Consider the following 18,648-nt stretch of genomic DNA (forward strand, 5'->3'; position numbering starts at 1 on the left):
AATTAAAAAGAGTTTCCCTTAAAGAAGGCAATAAGAAACACAAAATAAAATGCACATGAGATGAGCCCCTTTGAGAAGTTTTGGGACAGCTATTCCCTTGAAAGAGCCCTTTCCCCCTCTCTCCAATTTGCCCCAGGAGAGGTCATCAGCATCAGAAATGTAAACAGAAGTAACATTGCAAAGCTACCAAACAAAACCCCCTTCCCTCACTCAGGCCTGTGGCCTGCTACACATGAGCGACAGGGACACCTACTTGTGGCAGGCAGCTGCCGTGGCCCCGTGGTCCAGTCCTGTCTGTGAGCACTGTGCTTGCCTTGGCATAGTCCCAAGTGGCCATGCTGCCGCCGTTCTTGTGGCTCTGTTGCCAGCGACACCAATAGCAGCTGGTGAATCGCTGCCACAACTCCACAGTCTTGCTGGACCAAATCCAGATGCCAGACATGATACCCACTAGGAGGCACATGAAGTACTTGAGCATGAGCTCCCAGTACTCCAGCTTGGTGCGCGGCTGGCTGGAGTCTTGGCCTGGGCACACGCAGGTGAGTGCAGCCTCCCAGCTCTCACAATAGTGCTGCTCAGGTAGCAGGCCATAACAATGCTGGCTGGCACTGTGTAGAGCAGCACAAAGATGCCAATTTGGATCATGAGCTTCTCCAGCTTGTCCGTCTTGGTGGCACCCTGCTTGGTGACTCTACAGATGCAAAAAAGCAACACGAACCCTGCCAGGAGAAAAAGCATGCCCATGAGCAGATAGAGCACCTGAGGGCCCAGCATAAAGCCAGGCAGTGACTTCAGGTTCTGCTTGCCCACGTAGCATATGCCAGCCACTGGATCCCCATCCATGGAGCTCAGTGCCACTTGACGCTGAGGATGACCCAGATGAAAGTACTGTGTATAGCCCACGATGGCCTCATTGCCCCACTTCATGCCAACTGCAAAGAACCAGGCGAGCGACAGGATGACCCACCAGATGGAACTGGCTATGCCCAAGTAGGCGAAGTACACCAGCAGGAAGACAACAGTCTGCAGCGCAGGGCCCTTCCTCTCATAGTGAATGTGGCTGTTGTGCTCACACCCAAACCTACCAGGAAGCCCAAAGATGCACAAGTAGCAAGCCCACAGGAAGATGATGGGCACTCAGAGTAATGGAAGCGTTCCACATATCTATCAGGAAGGTGGCCACCGTGGTGGAAGTGGAGATAAAGCATGGCACTGACCACAGGCCGATCATAAGGTGGCGAACGTGTGCTCATCCAGGCTGAAGGAGGGCTGGTAGCAGGGCACCGTGCAGTTGGGTACCTGGCCCGTCTGTACCTTGTTGTAGAGCGGGTGCAGCTACTTCAGGATGGGCACCAATGGCTCGCAGCGCTTGCACATCCTTGGGGCCCCAGCGGCGCCTGCGCCTCCCCTGGACGGCGCCCCTGGTGGGCCTGACGGGGAAGAGTCTAGGGGGCACTGTGGTGGTCTTGCTGCAGTTGTAATCCATGCAGAGGATCTCAGCGTCCCCAGCACGGGGAGGCGGTTTCTTTTCATGCCCTCCGGCCAGGCTAGGTTGTACTACAGCATGAATGGAGAGCAGCCGGCCTTGGCGCGTGCACGGAGCGGCAGGGTAACAGAGGCTTATGATAGTCGGGTAAGCAGATGGGCGTGTACATGGAGCACAGGAACAAGAGCAGGTCCGGAGAGCAGTGGATCTCCACCAGCGGCCGGAACTGGTGCAACTCCAGGCCCGCCTTGTCCTGCGTGCTGTGGTGGAACTCACTGGTTGGGCATGTGCGTCAGGTTGTAGCCTTTGCCCGGGCACATTGGTACGATGATCTCCTGGCATCCCGGGGCCTTGGAGGAGGCCAATGCCCGGCCTGCCAGCTGTGCCAGGAGCAGCAGCAGCAGCGGAGCAGAAGAGTCAGGTCGAGCTATAATCCCTCCCTCCCCTGGCCTCGCATAGCCCGCGCACGGGGCCAACGCAGACAGGGGAAACCTGGGCCAGGGCTGCCCTCTCCGCCGACTTGTGTGCGCCACCAGGCCTAGCAACCTGTGGGCTCTTCTTCTCTTCAAGAAATCCGCCCCAAGATAAACTGTCTCAGGAAGGGCTGCCTCCCTCAGCCCTTAGCTCTTTGCTGGATAGAGTTGAGGAGGGGCAGTTAGGGCAGTAGCGTAGGGGGGGGGGGCAAGGGGGTCTATCATGCCCCCGGCTCCGAGAGGCGCCAAATGGTCTCCAAGACAAACATGAAAGGCATAGTAGAAGGGGTGGGGGGAGCCAATCAAGTGTCCCGCCCGGGGCTCCAGTTATGTTCACTAAGCCACTGAGTTAGGGCTCCGAGTCTAGGGAAAGTATTCTTTAAAAAATGAAGAAAAATTACAATTACTCCCAGATAGAGGGGAGTCAACGTCTCAGTCCCCGCAAGTGGTCTCCAAACCTCTAGATTAAGCTCTCCATTCTCTTCTCTCCCCTCCACCTCTTGAAACCAAACTGCTGACACCCCGCCCCGGCCCACCTCCCTTTCCACTGGGCCCTCCAGGATGGACCGCGGGGTCAAACAGATCAACTCCCTCCAGAACAGTACAAAGGACCAGGGGTAACGAGGAGCAGGGAAGGTGCGGGCTCTCACCTCCGCGGATCCAGAGATAAGATATGCTGCAGCTAGCCTGGGTTCTCCATCCCTGGGACACTCCACTCAGAAACGCGACTCAGAGCCAAGCTGGCAGCTGGAAAATTTGGCGACAGACTGGGTATCCAAGGAGGCTGCACATGGCAGCAGGTGGAGGCGAAGTCTCAGAGAGAGGGTCTGAACGCGAACTCCACAAGCCGGTCACTCACCCTCTCCTCCTCCAGGGCCCCTCGCATGATGCGGGCGGGGCAAGGCAGAGGCAGGCCTTGCTTTCCTCCGGGGTTCTGAAGCCGCATGTAGGGCGAACATGCCGGCAGCATCTAGGCGAGAGGAAGGTGGTGTGTGGTGACCGGGAAACTCCACTCCTCACAGCACCAGGAACAAGCGGCATTGGCCTGGCCAGGACTGCACGGTGCCTGCGCGCCTGTCACCTTGTCCTGGCAGCAGCTCGCATACTCCCCTGCAGGGGCCCCCTTGCTCCAGTCAACTCCTGGGGCGGTGGCAGCGCTCAGGAGACGCCTGGCTCGGCTCCTCCCCTGAGTACTGGCACCTTTTAGCCTACCTCCCCTTGGCGCTAAACAGTGCCCCGCAGTAAACTAGAAATCAACCACGCCTGACCTGTGGTGGCGCAGTGGATAAAGCGTCGACCTGGAAATGCTGAGGTTGCCGGTTCAAAACCCTGGGCTTTCCCGGTCAAGGCATATATGGGAGTTGATGCTTCCAGCTCCTCCCCCCTTCTCTCTCTCTCCTTTCTGTCTGTCTGTCTCTCCCTCTCCTCTCTAAAATGAATAAATAAATTTAAAAAAATTTAAAAAAATCAACCACAACAGAAAAACTGAAAAATACTCAAACACTTGGAAACTAAATAGCACATTATTAAATAACGAATGGGTAAACAATGAGATCAAAGAAGAAATTTAAAAATTCCTAGAAACGAATGACAATGAGCATATATCAACTCAAAATTTATGGGACACAGCAAAAGAAGTCTTGAGAGGGAAGTTCATAGCATTACAGGCATACCTCAAGAAGCTAGAAAAGCTCAAATAAACAACTTGACCCTACATCTAAAAGAACTAGAAAAAGAACAGCAAGTAAATCCCAGAGCTAGTAGAAGGAAGGAAATAATAAAGATCAGAGCAGAAATAAATGACATAGAGGCTAAAGAAAAAATACAGAGGATCAATGAAACCAGGAGCTGGTTCTTTGAAAAGGTAAACAAGATCGATGAACCTTTAACCAGACTCACCAAGAAAAAAAGAGAGAGGACTCAAATAAATAAAATTAGAAACGAGAGTGGAGAAATAACAACTGACACAACAGAAATACAAAATATTGTAAGAAAATACTATGAAGAACTGTATGCCTAGATGAAATGGACAAATTCCTTCAAACATATACTCTTTCAAAAATCAATCTGGAAGAATCAGAAAACCTAAACAGACCAATTACAACAAATGAGATTGAAACAGTTATCAAAAACCTCCCAAAAAAGAAAAGTCCTGGGCCAGATGGCTTCACAAGTGAATTCTACCAAATATTCAAAGAACAACTAACTCCTATCCTTCTCAAGCCATTTCAAAAAATTCAACAGGAAGGAAGACTTCCAAGCTCCTTTTACGAGGCGAGCATAATTCTGATTCCAAAACCAGGCAAAGACAACACAAAGAAAGAAAATTAGAGGCCAATATCCCTGATGAATGTAGATGCTAAAATCCTCAACAAAATATTAGCAAACTGGATCCAGCAATATATGAAAAAAATCATACACCAGGATCAAGTGGGATTTATTCTTGGGAGGCAAGGCTGGTACAATATTCGCAAATCAATCAATGTGATTCATCACATAAACAAAAAGGAGAAAAAACACATGATAATTTCAATAGATGCAGAAAAAGCATTTGATAAAAGTCAGCACCCATTCATGATCAAAACACTCAGCAAAGTGGGAATACAGAAAACATACGTTAACATGATAAAGGCCATCTATGACAAACCCACAGCCAACATTATACTCAATGGGCAAAAATTAAAATCAATCCCCTTAAGATCAGGAACAAGTGTTGTATGAAAGGAGAGAAGGTTAGCACTCCCCTTGACAAGGATGGAAGAGGCTCTCAGGCCTAACAACACACATATGGTTAAGGCATTGCCACCTATTTCGTGGCATCTAACCACTGTTTTTAAGAAGATGTGGCACATATACACCATGGTATACTATTCAGCCATAAGAAATGATGACATCGGATCACTTACAACAAAATGGTGGAATCTAGATAACATTATACGGAGTGAAATAAGTAAATCAGAAAAAAATAAGAACTGCAGGGTTCCATACATTGGTGGGACATAAAAAGGAGACTAAGAGACATGGACAAGAGTGCGGTGGTTACAGGGGGCGGGGGGGGGGAGGGAAGGAGGGAAAGGGGAAGGGGTAGGGGAGGGGCACAAAGGAAACTAGATAGAAGGTGATGGAGGACAATCTGACTTTGGGTGATGCGTATGCAACAGAATTGAATGACATGATAACCTGGACATGTTTTCTTTGAATATATGTACACTGATTTATTGATGTCACCCCATTAAAATAAAAATTTTTTATTAAAAAAAATCAGAAACAAGGCAGGGGTGCCCCCTTTCACCACTCTTATTCAACATAGTTCTGGAAGTCCTAGCCACAGCAATTAGACAAGAAGAAAAAATGAAAGGCATCCAAATTCAAAAAGAAGTAAAACTATCATTATTTGCAGATGATATGATATTGTATATAGAAAACCCTAAAGTCACAGTCAAAAAACTACTAGACCTGATAAATGAATTCAGCAAGGTGGCAGGATATAAAATTAATACTCAGAAATCAGAGGCATTTTTATACACTAACAATAAACTGTCAGAAAGAGAAATTAAGGAATCAATCCCCTTTAACATTGCAACCAAAAAAAAAAAGTACCTAGGAATAAATGTTACCAGAGAGATTAAAGACTTGTACTCAGAAAATTATAAAACATTGATAAAAAGAAATCAGGGAAGATACAAACAAGTGGAAGCATATACCGTGCTCATAGTTAGGAAGAATAAACATCAGTAAAATGTCTATATTACCCAAAGCAATTTATAAATTCAATGCAATACCGATTAAAATACCAATGACTTACTTCAAAGATATAGAACACATATTCCAAAAATTTATATGGTACCAAAAGAGAACACGAGTAACCTCAGCAAGCCTGAAAAGGAAGAATAAAGTGGGAGGTATCACACTTTCGGATATCCAGTTATACTATATGGCCATTGTACTCAAAACAGCCTGGTACTGGCATAAGAACAGGCATATAGATCAATGGAACAGAACTGAGAACCCAGAAATAAACGCACACCTTTATGGAAAACTGATAGTTGACAAAGGAGGTAAGAGCATACATTGGAGTCAAGACAGGCTCTTCAACAAAATGGTGTTGGGAAAATTGGACAGCTACCTGCAAAAAAATGACACTAGACCACCAACTTGCACCATTCATAAAAATCAACTCAAAATGGATAAAAGACTTAAATGTAAGCCATGAAACCATAAGCATCTTAGAAGAAAACATAGGCAGTAAGCTCTCTGACATTTCTCGCAGCAATATATTTGCCGAATTGTCTCCACAGGTAAGTGAAATAAAAGACAGGATAAACAAATGGGACTATATCAAACTAAAAAGCTTCTGCACAGCTAAAGACAATAAGAACAGAATAAAAAGACAAACTACACAATGGGAGAATATATTTGACAATGCATCTGATAAGGGGTTAATAACCAAAATTTATAAAGAACTTGTAAAACTTAATACCAGGAAGACAAACAATCCAATCCAAAATGGGCAAAAAAAATGAATAAACACTTCTCCAAAGAGGACATACAGATGGCCAATAGGCATATGAAAAAATGTTCAACATCACTAATCATTAGAGAAATGCAAATTAAAACCACAATGAGATATCACCTCACACCAGTCAGAATGGCGCTCATCAACAAAACAATACAGAATAAGTGCTGGCAAGAATGTGGAGAAAAGGGAACCCTCCTGCACTGCTGGTGGGAATGCAGACTGGCTCAGTCATGGTGGAAAACAGTATGGAGGTTTCTCAAAAGATTAAAAATCGAACTGTCTTTTGATCCAGCTATACCAGTGTTAGGAATATACCCCAAGAACACCATAGCACTGTTTGAAAAGAAGAAATGCACCCCCATGTTTATGGCAGCATTGTTCACAATAGCGAAGATCTGGAAACAGCCCAAGTGTCCTTCAGAGGACGAGTGGATTAAAAAGCTTTGGTACATATATACTATGGAATACTACTCAGCCATAGAAATGATGACATCGGATCATTTACAACAACATGGATGAACCTTGATAACATTATACTGATCGAAATAAGTAAATCAGAAAAAACTATGGGGGTGAGGAGAGGGAGGGCGACGGGGGAGGAGGGGCATAAAGAAAACCAGTTAGAAGGTGACAAAAGACAATTGGACTTTGGGTGATGGGAATGCAGCATAAGCAAATGGCAAAATAACCTAGAGCTGTTTTCTCTGAACATATGTACCATGATTTATCAATGTCACCCCATTAAAATTAATAAAAAAAATTTAACCAAGGATGCGAAAGACCTGTAGTTGAAAAATCATACAACACTGAAGAAATTGAAGATATAAGTAAATGGAAGCGTATACTGTACCAATAATAGAACAAATTAACATTCTTATAATGTCTATACTACCCAAAGCAATCTGTAGAATCAATGCAGTTTCTATTATAATACTAATCGTGTATTTCATAGAACTAGAACAATAATAAAAAAATTATGTGGAACCACAAAAAAAAATACAGAGAAAGAAAGAAAAGACAGAGGAATGAGTGGAGAAGCAGATGGTCGCTTCTCCTGTGTGCTCTGAGAATTGGACCTGGGACATCCACACACCTGCTGACACTCTACCACTGAGCCAACCCGAAGTCTAGCAATATTTTATAAGTACAAAATGACACTGCACTGGGCACTTCTGTATAAAGGGTGAAACAGAAACAGACGTCCTTACCCTCATGGAGCTTACTGTTTCTTGGGGGAGAGAGAAAGATTTTCTGATGTGGAAGGAAGGGTGAAAATTTTGAGAAACTGAAAGAAGATAGGTACTCCTAGAGCATAATGGACGGCAGGAGCACTCAGTAGGGCAGGGGTCCCCAAACTACAGCCCGCAGGCCAAATGCGGACCCCTGAGGCCATTTATCAGGCCCCTGCCGCACGCACTTCTGGATGGGCATCTCTTTCATTGGTGGTCTGTGAGAGGAGCATAGTTCCCATTGAAATATTGGTCAGTTTGTTGATTTAAATTTACTTGTTCTTTATTTTAAATATTATATTTGTTCCCGTTTTGTTTTTTTACTTTAAAATAAGATATGTGCAGTGTGCATAGGGATTTGTTCATAGTTTTTTTTTGTGTTTTTTTTTTTAAGGCACAGAGTCTGCCTGGGGAAGGGACCCAGACTGTGGGGCTGGATGCAGGTGGTTCATCCAGACCAGGGATGAGGGGGAAGGAAATGGGGGAGGGAAGAGGAGAGGCGACCCCTTCTCTCCTCAGAGTTCTTCCAGAAAAAAAGGGGGCCAAGAGAATTTTTCCACTTGGGAGGAGGTAGGGGTGCAGGAGGAGCCCGAGGAGACAGGTTTTGGGGGGGAGAGGTGGCCGGTAAAAGAACAGAGGAGCTCCTGAATGAACAGGAGAGCTGAGAAATGCAGGGAGCGAGCTCTGAAGTGAGGGGCGGGGGCACCTGTCACCAGCTTTATCGGGGGTCAGCTTGCCAGGGGGCTGCGGAGTGTGTGGGGGCAACTGCAAAGAGAAGAAACATCTAGAGGGGAGACAGATTTGGATCGGGAAATACGGGGAATCGGAACAAGAAAGAAGGGGGTTCGAAGGAGGAAACAAAGTCCCCAGAAGAGAAAAATGAGGAGCTTCCAAAGAGACGCCGGAGTCCCGGCCGCTGGGTCCCGGATCCCGGGGCTCGGGCCTGGCTTCGGAGGAGACGTGGTGCCCGGGGCGCCGGCCGGGCCGGGTTGGGGTCTGGCCGGCGGCCCTACCTGGTACACGGAGGCCTTGGGCAGGTCCAGGCAGACGGTGCAGCACAGCACCGCGTAGAGCCGCTCCTCCAGCTTCCCGCTGCCTCGGCCGCCCTCAGCCGCTTCTTGGGCGGTGCGTCGGGGTCGCCGGCCGCCTCCTGCAGCTGCCGGGCGCCGGCCAGGCCCGCTTCGTCCTGCAGCCCCGGCCCCGCTGCCTCGCCCAGCGCCGCCGCTACCGCCGCCAGCCCCGCGGCCGCCCGGCCCCGGCCGGCACCGCGCCGGCTGACCCCGTCGCCGGTCCGCCTCCACCGGCCTCCTCTGCGCCGGACATCGCTGCGGGCCGGCCCAGCGGGTGGGTGCGCTCGCGCGGCTGGTGGTTAGGGGGGCCGCGCGCTGCTGCCGCCCTCTCGCTGCTGCCGCCCTCTCGCCGCCGCCGAGACCCCCGCAGCCCAGCTCCCTGCGCCGCCGCTTCAGTGGGTCCGGCCTGCGCGTCGCCCTGCAGTCGCCGCGGCCCCATAGTTTTTTTAATAGTCCGGCCCTCCAACGGTCTGAGGGACAGTGAACTGGCCCCCTGTGTAAAAAGTTTGGGGACCCCTGCAGTAGGGTGTACTCACCCGTTCTGTGGTCTGTCCACTGGGCCGCCGCTGCTGTTGCTGTCCGGGGTGTTTGGGCTCAGGTGCTGCCGGTGCCAGCCCACCTCTGTGGCCACCGCGGCCACCGCTGCCCCAGGAGGGCTGCGCACACTCGCGTGCCCGCTTGGACCGCTTCCAAGACCGCCCCAGCCTTGGCTGCCACTGAGGGCTGCTCTGTGCCGTGGGCAAGTTTATGCATGGGCTTAGGGCTCCACAGCCTATGCAAGGGCTTCCGCCTCTGGGGGTGGGGGGGCTGCTCAGACTGCTTCTGGGGCTGCTTCAACCTCCACTGCTGCCATGGACGGGTCCGCGTCGCTGGGAGTTTGTGCACCAGCTCAGACAAGGCTTAGCAGCGACCACGGCTCCCACCTCCACAGCCAGACCCACAGGCGCTCACTCAGATCACCTCCAAGGTCTCCTGGCTTCCGCTGCCACTGAGGGCATGCCCACGCCACCGACAGGTTTGGGCACTGGCCCGGATCTCCGCAGTGGCCGCTGTGACTTCTACCCTTGCTGGCGGGATCACACGTGCCCACACGGACCCCCTCTGCTGTTGCTTAGGCCTCTGCCCTGTCAAGGACCGGCCCTATGCCGCAGGCAAGACTGTGTGCGAGCCCAGACCTTAGCAGCGGCTGCAGCGGTTCCACCTTCGCAGGATGGCCCAGGCTAGCTTGCTCCAACCGCCCTAGCCTCCATAGCTGTGTCCTGGATGTTACAGCCGCCCCCTGCCGCCTCCAGTCTGCCCGCCCTCTGCAAGCATTCAGCCCCGCTGGGGGGGGGGGGGGGTACACGGGGTGTTGTTGTGAACCATAAATGGCAGAAAGCCATTGTAGATTTGAGGCTAGGAAAGCGCTGAGTTCTGCCCCCTCCACCTCCATATTGGCTGTGACGCTGAGTATTGGCACCCACTTCACTTGCTTCCTTGACTTGCTGGAAGCAATTTACATGCCCTGCCACTGACTCCTTGATTGTTTTCAGAGGTTGGTAGATTTCACTAATGCATCCTGTTTATGCCTTGGGAGAGTTTCTGTTTTAGCCTTGGATGTGTTACTTTGTATCAAGGACTTCCTTGGTTTGCATAGGGCTATATAATAAAGCAAGCTGGGGCTATGGGGCACTCAGATATTGCCATCATCATTTGAAGAGTCTTCCCTGTCCCATTTTTTCTTGATAAAAAAATAATAAATAAATAAATAAATAAATAGAACAAAAGGATTGTGGGAGCCAGGCAGGGACTCTCTTAGCAGAGACTGCATTTAGAATGAGCAAGGTGACTTAGGGGCAAAGAGGACCACTTTGCCTGGAGACAGAGAGGTGAGCTTACAAAACACTCAGTAACAAGAGCAGAACTGTAAGCTGGAGCAACACCGGGGAGGGCCTAGAGCACCAAGATAAAGAGCTGGAATTTTGTTTCCATATTTGACCAGGGGCAACATGCACAAAACAATGATTTGGGAAGTGTATCTGGCCACCCTATGCTAGGTGGTTAGTAGCAGAGGAGGTCTGAGGTTAGGAGACTCCTGGAGACTTCAGCAGGAGTCCAGGAATGAGGGAGAAAGGCCCAAACTAGGTCAATGGCTGGAAAACTGGAAGAAGAGAGACAGATATTAAAGCTTTATTCTTCAGTCAGTCTTGCCTGGACACAACTTTGACATTGTCCACACAAGTGATGATTATCTTGGGTTTTATTGAGTTTTACAAGTGTATAATATTGCTGCTTGTGCAAGGACATGGAGGCCAAAATGACAACCTCGTTCAGTTGTGTCTCTGGCTGTTTGTCCACAGACTGTTATCGACTGAAAACTGGTGTCAACATGCTTCCATCACATTGTGGAGCGCCCAGCCTGCTGCTGTGCCCACAGAGAAGTCATGAACATAAATCCACTTCCTGAAAGCAAAGGCTAGAGGATAAAAGTGGTTCTTAAAAGTTATTTCTCTAGTATTGATAGAACTTCAATGGATGGTTTCATTTTTAAAAAGGGGGCTTACTGGCCCTGGCCAGTTGGCTCAGTGGTAGAGCATGGGCCTGGCGTGCAGGTCCCAGATTCGATTCCTGGCTAGGGCACACAGGAGAAGCACCCATCTGCTTCTCCACCCCTCCTCAACTCCTTTCTCTCTGTCTCTCTCTTCCCCTCCTGCAGCCAAGGCTCCATTGGAGCAGGGTTTGCCCTGGCAGTGAGGATGGCTCTTTGGCCTCTGCCTCAGGTGCTAGAATGGCTCTGGTTGCAACAGAGCAATGCCCCAGATGGGCAGATCATCGCCCCCTGGTTGACTGCCTCCCTGTTTCCAACTTCAGAAAAATACAAAAAAAGGGGGGGCTTACTAAAATAATAACATGCAGGTTATTTTAAACCCATTAAAAATTGCAGTACATTGTGGGAGCTCCTCCACGGTGACAGGAGGACACTACGGAAAAGGGAATATGGTGTAGGAAGCACGGCTTTGCCTTGGGGGCCAACACCTACTGTGCCTTCAGAAACTACTGGCTATTATTATCATTGTCTAGCTGACATTTCCAAATATCTAACAATGACCTTGTGCTTTTTCTTGACCCTTTAATTATTTACTGGTTCAACTTCCTACCAGAATGTGCAACGCTTAAAGGCAGGTTTATAAGTTCTTTTCATTGTTTTTCTTCTTTGCTGGCAAAAGTAATACATTCTTACCACCCTCAAAAAAAAAAAAGTCAAAAATATCTGCCTTCATCTCAACCTCTAAAGATTATTTTTGTAGATTGTTGTTTCTATACAATCAAAATTGGAGCCACACTGAGGTTCCTTTTTTGTCAAGGTCAGGAGAGTAAATATTTTTGGATTTGCAGCCATGTGGTTTATCTGTCACAGCTACTAAACTTTGTACCTGTAACAGTGAAATTACCATACACAATAACTAAACAAATAGTATGGCTGTGATCCAACCATACTTTATTTACAAAAACAGGTTTTAGCCCATTTGGGCTGGTTCCTATTCTGGACAGTACTTGCTATCTAATATAAATATAATGTGAACCACTTATATAAATTTATATTTTCTTATAGCCATATTAAAAAAATTTTAGAAAAAGAGAAATCAAATTTAATAGTACATTTTATTTAGCCCAATAGATCCAAAATATTATTTCAACTTGTAATCAAAATAAATAATTATGAAAACATTTTACATTTTTGTTTTTGTGCTAAGTCTTTAATATTTGTTGTGAATTTTGTACTTATAGTACATCTTGATTAGAACTGGCCATATTTTAAGTATTCAGTAGCACACATGGCTAGTGGCTACCATCCTCAACAGCTTATCTGAAGAAGCTTCATAGTCTTTGTATGCAGATAATTACATTCATTTTAAGAAACAAACATAATATAATATGCGTGCTTTTTTTCCACTGCATAATCTTTCTTGCAGATCTTTCCCTATTTTCTCAAGAAGATTGACCATTTTCTGTACACTTATAATATTTACTTTTTAAATTTATTATAATCTACTTTATCAGCTTCCTATCGTGGGTATTTGTATTGCTCTTAATTTTGAATTGTTATTTAAAGTAGTTCAGGGATCGTCCTTCTACATTCAAGTCTTGGCACCTGTGGGAGTATATATTTAGAATGAATTCTGAGGAGTTGAATTGATGAATCAAAGGCTATGGTGACATATAACTTTTAATAACTGTGTCCAAGCTGGAGAGCTGGAACTCTGTCGGGTTTTTTTTTTTTTGTATCTCCAGCACGTTTGCTTTCAGTGGAGAATTATTAAATGAGTGCATAAAAAGCGCCCACCAATGAGAGGGAAAGAAGGAGAAAGAGAAATGATACGGAATAAAGTAGGGACGGTTAACTGGATACTAAGGAGACACAAAGTGAAACTTCCCGGGTTGGTATCCTGAAAGGTGTTGTTTAATACTGAGTTAAGCTGCTCTGCTCAGGTTCAGTTCCTATCTCTTTCAGAAGTTCTCCAGGCCTTGGGTCTCAGGCTGTGGCGTTTGGTATTGCACTGGGAAATGGTTCTCTAAATCTGGAGACCAGATGAGCCCCAGGGTCCCCTGTGGTGGGCAGAACAGAGTTTCCAGTTAAGGGTGAGGGGTGGTAGGGGTTGGAGATGGTTAAAGGTGTTGTCTCCTCTCAAGGGAATTAGGGAAACCCCTGCTCTTCAGGGGTCAGACAAACTCTGGAATTCTGGGGTCCCATCTCTGGGCTGTCTCTAAGTAGGAAACCTGCTGCCCTTTTGGAATGAGAGGAAATGCCCTCCCCTAGACCCTGCATCCTGTCACCACCGTGGCTAAAAAGTTTCCACTCTTTAGTGGCCAAACACATGGATAGTAATTATGACTATAAAAAATCCGAATTTATCCTGAGATCGTCCTTGTCTTCAGACTCTTCAGTTTGCCCTCCAAACTTCTATATGGAATAACTCTCTGGGCAAGCATTGATTGATTGCCAGGCACTGTGACAAGTAAACAAGATAGGCAGGGTCCCTAAGTTCATGGAGCTCATGACCTCAGAGACTTTTCTGACACTCCTGGATCATTCTCTACTTTTATTCACTCAAATATTTTTTTTTCTTTTTTGCATTTTCCTGAAGCTGGAAACAGGGAGGCAGTCAGACAGACGCCTGCATGCACCCAACCAGGATCCACCCAGTATGCCCACCAGGGGGCAATGCTCTGCCCATCTGAGGCATCACTCTGTTGCATCCAGAGCCATTCTAGCGCCTGAGGCAGAGGCCACAAAGCCATCCTCAGCACCCAGGCCAACTTTGCTGCAATGGAGCCTCAACTGCAGGAGAGAAAGAGAGAGACAGAGAGGAAAGAGAGAGGGAGGGATGGAGAAGCAGATGGTTGCTTCTCCTGTGTTCCCTGGCCGGGAATCGAACCCGGGACTCCCGCACACCAGGCCGACACTCTACCACTGAGCCAACCGGCCAGGGCCTCACTCAAATATTTATTGGACACCTAGTATGTGCTAACATTAGCTAAACACATACGCTCTAATTTAGTCCTCACAAGAATCCTACCACAAAGGTCATATGGACTCCATTTTATACTAGAGGAAGTTGGACTAAGTAACTCACCCAAGTCCACAACTACTCGCAGAGAGTGGGGTCTGGCTCTGGCCCAGCGGCCTCACTCAGCTTGTGCACCCTCTGTATCCTGCAGCTCCACGCCTGGCAAGGAAGCATCTGACCCCTGAGCAATGAAGGAAGAGCATTCTAGGTCAGGTATGCTCCTGGAGCCCAGCTGGAAAAACTGTCTGGGGAACTGAGAAGCTGGGTAGTGAGAGAGAAGACTAGAAAGGATGGGAAGTAGCTGATGGCAGAGTTAGTTCCCTGAATTGCTGTTCTCTATACCCTAAACCTTAACCCTTGGGACCTCTTCTTGTAGTTTCTAAATGTCTCTCTATTCTATATGTGCTGCTGCTTCTTTAGATTTTATTTATTGATTTTTAGATAGAGAAAGAATGGGAGAAAGAGAAAGAGGGGGAGAAGTGGGAAGCATCAGCTTGTAGTAGTTGGTTCTTGTATGCATCTTGATCAGGCAAGCCTGCGGTTTCGAACCAGCAACCTCTCTACAGGTGCTTCTGAATGGAAGCGCCCTGGGGTGCCCTGAAGAGGCGGTGGCTCATGGTGGGGCAGTAATAGAATCTAAAGCACCCAGGCTTACTTCTCAGCTTATGTTCATTTTTATATTCTGAAATAAAATAGAAGTCAGTGGTGCTCTACTCCTTGGGTGCTATAATCTGAGGGGGTTCTGCAGCATCTGTAAAAGAACAGCAACCGCTTCACTCTTCAGGTGTTTATTAACCTTCAGTTCAAGTCCAGAGTCTCCACTTCCTCCTGCCTCTAGACTTCTCCCAGCTGCCAAACCGTCTCCCAACTAAGGCCATGCCTTTGGGAGCAAGAAAAATTAAAGAACAAGAGTAAGTTGTTTTGATTAAATAAAAGCTAATAGATCCAGCCAAAATGATTGTAATCAGAACCACAGACACCCTACCAGCTAAGAGGGGAAACTTCTGTGAACTAATCATGCTCACACTCTCCTCTCTTTTTTTGCTCCCTTTGAGCGGTGGACATTTCTGCCTTGGTGATGTTTAAAATCTTGCCATAGGCAAGAACACAGAGGGAAAAATATCCCTGCCTATAAACAAGGAAAAATTTAATGAAAGGGACTTAGAATTTTGAGACATATTGGAATTGGCAGCAGGAAAATCTAACGCTGTGGAAATAACGACCAGGCATTAGGTCATTCTGGGCAAGGAAGCCATCCTGCATAGACTTAAAAATGTTGCCTCAGCCTCTTTCCTCCCCAACTTGAAGCCGCAGAAGAAGATTCAGGGATCCTTATTATTAACAGGGAATTTGAAGAGATACAAAGTGAAAACACAACTCTTTGGACCTCTGGGAGATTTCAGTGCAGCAGGAATAACACCTGTGCAGAAGCAGCTATGGGGCCCTGTGGATGGTGACTCCCTGGGATCCTGTTGTAGCCTCTGCCTGTGCTGTTCTCTGCCCAGAGTTCAGAGCTGAAGTCTCACCGGTAAAGTTTCCATCTAAAAACGTTAAAGGGTCTTCCATGATCTTCCAAATGGCTCACTCCACTCCAACCAGCATCCTAGTTCATCCACCAGAAAAAATTTTTTAATTAATTAATTAATTTATTTATTTATTTTTTAAATTTGTCCAAAGCTGGAAAAAGGGAGGCAGTCAGACAGACTTCTGCATGCGCCCAACCGGGATCCACCCAGCATGCCCACCAGGGAGTGATGCTCCGCTCCTCTGGGGCATTGCTCTGTTGCAACCAGAGCCATTCTAGCATCTGAGGCAGAGGCCACAGAGCCATTCCCAGCGCCCGGGCCATCTTTGCTCCAATGGAGCCTCGGCTGAGGGACAGGAAGAGAGACAGAGAGGAAGGAGAGGGGGAGGGGTGGAGAAGCAGATGGGCACCTCTCCTGTTTGCCCTGGCTGGGATTCGAACCCGGGACTCCTGCACGCCAGGCTGACGCTCTACTGCTGAGCCAACCGGCCAGGGCCAATTTTATTTTCAATTACAGTTTGCATTCAATATTATTTTGTGTTAGTTCAGGGTACACACAGTGATTAGACAATCATACACTTCACAGAGTGATCTCCCCGATCTTTTAAATGCCCACCTGACAGCATACGGAGTTATTACAGAGTTAGTGTCTACATTTCCTGTGCTGTACTTTATGTCCCAGGACCACTGGAGAATTTAGATACTAAGTTCATCCTGGGAAATCTGGACCTGGGTCCCCTGCTCTGCTGGAATATAGACAAAGAAAGAATAAACAGAAAAGACAGGAAGTGGCTCCGTACACAGTGAGCTGAAGGAGACACTGGAGAGCTTTCTGGATTCAGAGTAGTCACAGATTCATTCTTCCCTAGCCACATTCAAAAAGTCACAGTGAGGACTGTCTTTCCTCACTTACACTCCATGATGGGGGTGCTGCTGATGCTTTCCCACCTCAAAGTCAGGGTAAGATACCTGACAATGAGCCATCCATACTCTTGGTGTGTCCACCTGAACACATCTGCTCCTCCCTTCCACTTCTCTGTGGTCACAGGCAGACCTTGCAGACACTGTGGGTTCGGTGCTAGACCATCACAATAAAGCAAATGATCGAAACAGCGAGTCACACAAATTTTGGCTTCCCAGTGCGAATAAAATCATGTCCACGCTATACTGTAGTCTGTTAAGTGTTTAATAGCATCATATCTAAAATACAATGAACATATGTTAATTTTAAAAAAAGATCTTATTGCTAAAAAAAATGCTAAGCATCATCTGAGCCTGTTGGGAAAATGGTGCTGATAGACCTGCTTGACACAGGGTTGCCACAAACCTTTCCTTTACTGTGTAAAAAAGACAATATCTGCACAGCGCAATAAAGAGAAGTACGCCTTCATTGCTTCTCTTTTCCAGATGAGGAGGCTGGGACCCTGAGGGGTTCATTTACACAATGACAAAGAGCCAGTTTGAGGAGAAGCCTGGGCTGGCCAAGGTCTTCCAAACCGCACTTCACGGCATCTTCTGCTCTGAAATGCTGTCTCCTCCTCGGTCCAGCTTTAATCCCCCAAGCCCAGTTCTCTTTGCCTCCATTTCATCCTGCCAGTGGATCATGAAGCCCTGAATAAAAATGCAGAAAATGGTTCATTTTAATTTATCAATTTCACTTCTATATATTTACTTCAGAGAACACATATGCCCTCAGAAAAGGCTTGGATATGAATTGTTTCCCCATCTTTATTTATAATATTCGAAACCTGAAAACAGCCCAGGTACCCACTGATAGATGACTACCCAAATTGTGGTTAAGGCCATGCAATGGAGGATTACTCACCAATAAAAAGAAACAAACTATTGGTACAGGAGACAGCACGGATAAATCTCACAGACATTGTGCCGAGTGAAACAAGCCAAACACAGGAATATAAACCACATGGTTTTTCTTATGTGAAGTTCTAGAACAGGCAAGAAATCAAATCAGCATTGACTTACAGGGGCTATAAGGATGGAGGATAAATGGTGTTTGGGATGAGGAGAGGAGTAATGGGAAGCAGCAGGAGGGAACATTATGGGTGATGAAAATGTTCTGTATCTCGATGGGGTGGGGATTACAGGGTGTATGCATTTGTTAGAATTGATCAATCTGTATACTTAAGATCTGTCCACTTCAGTATTGTAAGTTATATCTAAATGTTAAAAATAGGGTAAGAGGTAGCACATGACTGTTGCAACACTTTATACAGAGAAGGAAATAAGCAGAAATTATTTTCCCACATGCAGATTTCAAATCTCAGTGCTCACTGCTGTTTGTTATTTCCTGCACTAATCCTCCAAAGACTCTTTCTAGGTGTACAGATGCACATAAACGGGCTCACACTGTCCACTGGGCTGTAGCCTGGTCCATAACATGTAGCACTGAGGGAAGGCTTTATGTGACATAAGCAAACAGCTTGAAATGACTATTTCTGAGTGTCAACCATTTCCTATTTTCATGTTACATATTGTCCTTCCATGTTAGATTGCTCAGAAAGATTTTTGTTGATGCTGCTAAGAGGCAACAGAATGTTCTAGTGACAGCATGTTTTTCTAAATGGTGTTTGGGTTTGGCTCGAGCCCCTTGCCCGTTCAATGCAGCATGCTCCTTCTGGGTGACATCAGCAGGCCCTGGCCCTGACCATCTCAATTCCCCCTCCAAGTTTTCAACTAAAATGTACTGAAGGATTTTTCTTCTTTTTGAAAGCTATTTCCATGACAGCATTTGATGTTGCATTTTACTGTAAAGAAATTCCTTCATAACTTCTATTTG

At 46.9% G+C, this 18,648-nt stretch overlaps 1 long non-coding RNA gene, 1 other non-coding gene and 1 pseudogene across 2 annotated transcripts; 1 reads left to right on the top strand and 2 right to left on the bottom strand.

Annotated features, from left to right (window-relative positions):
* Positions 1-226: 226 nt before the first annotated feature.
* LOC136319377 (frizzled-5-like) lies at positions 227-2,659 on the bottom strand (annotated as a pseudogene).
* Positions 2,660-4,669: 2,010 nt separating this feature from the next.
* Positions 4,670-4,795, top strand: LOC136321326 (U6atac minor spliceosomal RNA). The gene has a single exon (XR_010728589.1). It is a non-coding gene; the product is annotated as a U6atac minor spliceosomal RNA (small nuclear RNA).
* A 12,224-nt stretch (positions 4,796-17,019) lies between these two features.
* LOC136334259 (uncharacterized) lies at positions 17,020-17,779 on the bottom strand. The gene is made up of 2 exons (XR_010731132.1): positions 17,677-17,779; positions 17,020-17,462 (listed from the first exon to the last, which is right to left on the bottom strand). It is a non-coding gene; the product is annotated as an uncharacterized lncRNA (long non-coding RNA).
* Between the last annotated feature and the right edge of the window lie 869 nt (positions 17,780-18,648).

This window comes from Saccopteryx bilineata, chromosome 1 (genome assembly GCF_036850765.1).
Source record: "Saccopteryx bilineata isolate mSacBil1 chromosome 1, mSacBil1_pri_phased_curated, whole genome shotgun sequence".
NCBI lineage: Eukaryota > Metazoa > Chordata > Mammalia > Chiroptera > Emballonuridae > Saccopteryx > Saccopteryx bilineata.